Source organism: Pinus tabuliformis, chromosome 6, assembly GCF_031772625.1.
Source record: "Pinus tabuliformis cultivar Carrire ecotype Pingquan chromosome 6, CPIR1, whole genome shotgun sequence".
Taxonomy (NCBI): Eukaryota; Viridiplantae; Streptophyta; class Pinopsida; order Pinales; family Pinaceae; genus Pinus; species Pinus tabuliformis.
In genome coordinates, this window is record NC_142292.1 from 1,496,979,607 (window position 1) to 1,496,985,984 (window position 6,378).

The following is a 6,378-nucleotide window of genomic DNA, read 5'->3' on the forward strand; positions in this document are numbered from 1 at the left end:
TAACTGCATCGGAGGTCTGAACATGTGAACGCTGCGTTGATTAACCGTTGAGGTATTGGGAACTGTAGAGGTGACTGTAACCGCACCAGAATCAATTACATGTGATCTGGTGAGAACCGTTGGATTTATTAAACCATGGAGGTTAACCGCCAGTAGGAACTGCGGTATGAAACATGTGAACATGTTGTGGACCGCTAGTTCTAAACCGTCAGCGGAACCGCCGGCACCCAAACCACCGGTTCGGTCACCACTCACATGAGTTGTCCAACTTCCGCCCGGTTATCTTGACTGCTAGTGGGTTTGGTTATATCATAATATTTATTTTGGGTTTTATATGGTTTGTTTGTTCGAAACTAATGCGACCACCATGGAACCTAGCCTATGTGTCCTCTTACAACTAGACCGAAGCTAAACCCTATCCAGAATCAACCAAAATCATCTCAAATATAGGCAAAGGTGGTTTTTATGTACCTGCTGGCCTATAAGAGGCACTTTTTCTTCATGGAGGAGATTAGAGTGGTTTTGATTTTTGTTTGCAGATTCTAGAGGTCATAGGCAGTTTTGTTTTCATTGTAACAGGAGCATCCAGAGTCGGAGTTGGGAACCGTGATAGGTGTTGGAAAGCTGGTTCAGAGAGCTTCCTTTTGATAGTGATCATAAGTGCCTGCATGTATTTTAGTCTGATCAAATCTTTGTGTAATTGACCTATATTGTTTCAATCCTAATAAAGCGGTCACCCATCTTGAAAGTGGACCCGGAGACATACTGCATCAGGGACAAACTTCATAATCAACTTTGTTGTCTGGTATCGTTGTGTTTTTACTGTTTTCACTTCTGTTATGCATCTTTCTTGTGTTTAATTAGCTGTCGTAAAGTCTTCTTCTCAAGTAGTTTTCCTTCGATTTCCGCACTTTTAGCTAACATTCAATTCCTTAATGGCTAATTAATTCTACATCAGTTTTAATAAATGATCATTTCAGATCATATAATTTGGTATCAAAGCAGGTTGCATTTGTAGAATTTTTCATTGAATGTTAACCAGGTCAAAGTCGCAATGAGGAGAAGAAATCCTTGAGCAGATCGATCTAGAGATTGGAAAGCAACAAGTCATTCATAAGTCGACCATGTCAAGATCTAATGCAGGTGAAAACACTGAAACTAAGATGAGTGATGAACAGTTTCAGCAAGCATTCTTGACTATGTAGCAGATGTTGGGATAACTGTACGAAGACAAGAAGGCGAGAGATGCAGCTTCTTCTTCAAAGACATCGAAGAAGGACAAAGGTAAAGGAAAGGCTGATAAACCACCTTCACCTCCATCATCTCCATCATCATCATCATCTTCTTCTTCTTCTTCTTCCAGTGAAGAATGTGAAACAGATAAGAAACCTAAAAAAATATCTCTTTTGAAACTTGATGTGAAATTTGAGTTACCTGTTTATGATGGCGAAATGAATCCTAAAAAGCTAGATAACTGGATTAAGAAGTTAGAAGTGTATTGTTGCATTCAGAACATTTCTAGCGATAAAACTAAAATTCAGTTAGCTACAATTAGAATGGGGGGAACAAATTTAATCTAGTGGGAAAGTAAAACTTAGATAGATGTAAAGTGAAAAGGAAAAGTCATCTCTTCATGGTCTAATTTTTTAAAAGCTCTTAGGAAACAATTATATCCTTTAGGATACATGCAACAAGATGTTATTGATTGGAAGCATCTGAGGCAAGGTAAAGGGCAAAGTATTCAGGAGTTTACTCAAGAGCTCAGAAAGAAAGCGTTGGCGCTTGGTATTTCATTGGATACACGTGAAACTTTGTTAAAATACATCGATAGTTTACATTCATATTTGCAGCATACATTATTGATGTTTAATCTTGATGATTTTGATTAAGTGTGTGTTCATGCCATACATGTTGAGTCAGGTGGAAAACCATTCAAGTTTTCATCACATTCATCCAAAGAGTTGGAAATCAAAGATTCCAGTGACAGTAAAGGGAAGAACAATTCGAAGAGAAAGAAATCAACGATCATTCAGAAGGAAAGACCTACTTGTTCTCATTTCTTGAGAATCGGTCATGATGAATCTAAGTGTTGGAAACTTCATCCAGATCTTAAGTCCAAAAAGTTCCTTAAGGAGAAGGATGAAAAGAAGGCCATTGCAGCAGTCCAACAAGATCTAGGTTCAAATTCAGGTGATGAAAGGAGGATAACTGCCATGGTTACGACAGGTAAAACTTCTGACACTGGTTCAAGTTCGAAAACTATTGCATCTTCATCAAACATAAATCCTTCAAATGAGGATAAAAGAGTTGAATTGTTTAACATAAGGATAACTTCTAAGCATACAAAGATAGATACAATGTTTGACAGTGGATCACAGGCGAATTTAATATATGAATATTTAGTTAAAAGTTTGGTTTGGAAACACAGAATCATACAAGACCTTACCCATTAGGATGTCTAAATAAATCAACTCAGATAAAAGTCACCAAACAGTGTCGATTAAGATTTGACATTACAACTAATTACTTTGATGAAGTGGAATTAGATGTGGTTCCAGCAGACATGTGGAGTTGTCTTAGGAAGTCCTTATCATTATGATCGTGATGCAGTATTTTATATGAGAGAATATAAATATCACCTTAAGAAAGATGGGGTTGAATTTATTGTCAGGGTACATCAAAACAAAAATCACTTGAATTTAGTTAATGCTAATCTGATGAAGTGATTAATAAGTTCCAATAAAAGATTTGTAATCATGGGTGTAAAGGAACAACATAAAAAACAACATGATGCTTGTTCAGGTTATGAGACTCAACTTAAAGATAGTTTGATTAAAGAAATAAAAACTATTCCAGTTCTATCTAGAACCAAACATCTTATTCATAAGCCGAGATTACAACATGAATTATAGTTTGTGCCTAAAAATCCTCTTCCTAATGTCAAAATGAATCAATTCAGTCCAAGATTGGAAATTAACAGTTAGAGGGATACAGGTCAGTATTGGGGAAAATCAGTGTTCAATTTCTCTTGTATTGTGTAGCCATTTCATGTTTCAAACAGTTTGGAAACCTCTTTTCAAGTGGAGAGGAAATCTATTTGTTTTCATATCAAAGCCTTTTCTAAAGCAATGTCAAAGTATCTAAGGGAAACTTATGCATCAGGGGAAAGTGATAATCAATGGAAACATCATCTAATGAATAAGGAAAAAGTGATTCAAACAAATCAACAGCTAATTCAATACTTTCAAAGACAAACTAAGTTGCAGCAACTTTCACCTTACAGTTTGATGGATTTATGGAAGCAAGTTCACTTATTAATCAGGAAGCAGGAAGGTATGTCAAGTCAATTAGCTGGTTTGATGTCAAGAATATCTTTGATTGTCTCTGTCATTCCGCAAAATAGATTGTTAATACATGGTGATGGTATTGAACAATATCCTGTAGAGACTATTTTCAAAGATGATTATGAATCACTAACTCATGGTTCTTCATGGGAAGAATTCAATTGCCGTGTTCATAACAGGTTTTTTGCCCATTGTTGTAAGTTGTTCATACTGCAGATGGATAGAATAGGTCACCAACTGAAAAAGTTCCATGGCCAACATCATCAGGGTCATCACTTGCAGGTGATTGATTGAATGTATTGGTACATCATCAGGTCAAGGTGGAAAGTGAGGGAGCTCTACCTTCATCGACTATTTGTTTAGTCAAACTTTTGTGGTCCAAAAACTTTCAAGTGGAGAGGATTGATCCAGGAGTATCTCGTCAGATCAGTTGCACAGTTCATCGTCAGTGTTCAGTGTCGTCATCAACATTCAGTTTAGTTTCGACAGTTTCAATAGTGTTGGTTATGGATCAAGTTGTTCAGGTGGCGTTAATGGTTTTCATGTTGATGGTTTTGTACCTAGATGGCGACATGTGTTTGTTGTCAGTTTCGCTAGGATTTGGTTGACGACATGTGTTTGTCGTTCGCCTCATAGGATTTGGGTTTTGTCGTCCACTCGCAGGTTGATCATCGACATGGGTGTCATCCGCTGCGAAAGTTCAATAAGGTTTGTCGTTAGGATTGTTGTCGCAAATGTTGCTTGTGTTGATGATATGCATGTGGTTTAATGTCACATGTGACAAATGTGATATAAAAACCTACACTATGTATTGTAAAACCTAAACCTAGAACCTAAATGCAACATTCAAAAATGTAATCCAAATGCATTAATACCTATGCTAAATACCTAAGAACTAAGTGTTAAGCTTATCAAAACCTAAAGTCCTATCAAACCTATCGCATATTGCTATGTGTTAAAATCCTACACATAAACCTAAGACCATACTTCAAACATTGCTATGTGCTAAAACCTATTATATAAAACCTAACCTGTTAATTCTCAGGTTATGTTTAAACATATCAAACATTACAATAAACAATACACAGTCCCTAACGACATACTTATACCACAGCGGAACCATGGTATATGTGACCAACGACAAGGTAACCGCAACATCAAGCTAAGCCGCCAGTCCTAAGCCGCTGACTCTAACCGCATCGGAGGTCTGAGCATGTGAACACGGCGTTGATTAACCGTTGGGGTCTTTGGAACCACAGAGGTGACTGTAACTGCTTCAGAATTAATTACATGTGATCTGGTGAGAACCGTTGGAGTTATTAAACCGTGGAGGTTAACCGCCAGTTGGAACCGCGGTATGAAACATGTGAATGTGTTGTGGACCGCCGGTTATAGACTGTCAGCGGAACCACTGGCACCCAAATCGCGGGTTCGATCATTGCTCACATGAGTTGTCCAACCTCTGCTTGGTAAACCTGACCGTCGGCAGGTTCAGTTATATCATAATGTTTATTTTTGGTTTTATATGGTTTGTTTGTTTGAAACTAATGCGACCACCATGGAACCTAGCCTATGTGTCCTCTTACAAATAGATCGAAGCTAAACCTTATCCAGAATCAACCAAATTCATCTTAAATGCAGCCAAAGGTGGTTTTTATGTACCTGCAGGCCTATAAGAGGCAGTTTTTGTCCATGGAGGAGATTAGAGTGGTTTTGATTTTTGTTTGCAGATTCTAGAGGTCATAGGCAGTTTTGTGTTCAGTGTAACAGGAGCATTCAGAGTCGGAATTGGGAACCGTGACAGGCGTTGGAAAGTTGGTGCAGAGAGATTCCTTTTGACATTGATCAGAAGTTCTTGTGTCCATATTCAGTTTGATCAAATCTCTGTGTAATTGACCTCTAGTGTTCCAATCCTAATAAAGTGGTTGCCCATCTTGAAAGCGAACCCGGAGACGTAGTCCATTAGGGACGAACTCCGTAATCAACTTTGTTGTCTAGTATCGCTATGTTTTTACTATTTTCACTTATGTTATGCATCTTTCTTGTGTTTAATTAGCTGTCGTAAAGTATTCTTCTCAAGCAGTATTCCTTCGATTTCCACACTTTAATCTAACATTCAATTCCTTAATGGCTAATGAATTCTACATCAGTTTTAATAAATGATAATTTCAGATCAGGTGGGGACATGATGTGCTCTGGATTCCTACCGAATTGCAAGTGGAGGCACTATGGGCTCTAGATTCTCGAGGAATTAAGTGGGTGGAGATAATCCAAGTTCTAGATTCATATAGTGATTGACTAGGTGGACCACTTGTGCTTAGATTCCCTGAAGTGTTGTTTGTGTGGAGACATTGTGTGCTCTAGAATCTTGAGTGTTAGGTGGAGGCACTTTGTTCTCTAGATTCCCATGTGAATGTGTTAACTAGAATGGTGTGAATTTCCTAGCTCTGTGGTGCTTAATTGTAGGAAAGAATAGAAATGTAGTTGGTATATGGTTGGGAGGAGAGTTGGAGTCCCTCTCTTAGTTTTCAATCATTGAAATAATAAGATAAGTTGCTTACTGATATATTTGTGTATAACTATCATACTTGAGTGATAATTAATGTTGTTATATGACTATGAGCGTATCAACATTATTAATAGGAATATGTATTCCTACGTAATTGCAATGAGATGTTTGTATGACTATTCTAATGATGTAAGGGACTTATAAATCCCTGTAGATGTTGACATTTTTCTTGAATTTCATAGTTGTTTACATGCTTATATATGGTGGTATAATGAATTGAGTTAAGCTCTACTATGTATGATTCCATTGTTTGATATGATCATGGATATTTGATTGGTTAATTTTGTTGAATTTCCTTATGTTGAAATGAATGTTTGTTAGAGGATATGATAGTATAGTGTTGTGCTCAGTATAAGTATGGTATGTTGTTGTTGTGTTTGAAGTGGGGGGTAGTTTTGTCATGGATACAATTTTTTTGTGCCCATTAATGAGCACGTTGATGGATATCGATATATTATGGCTACA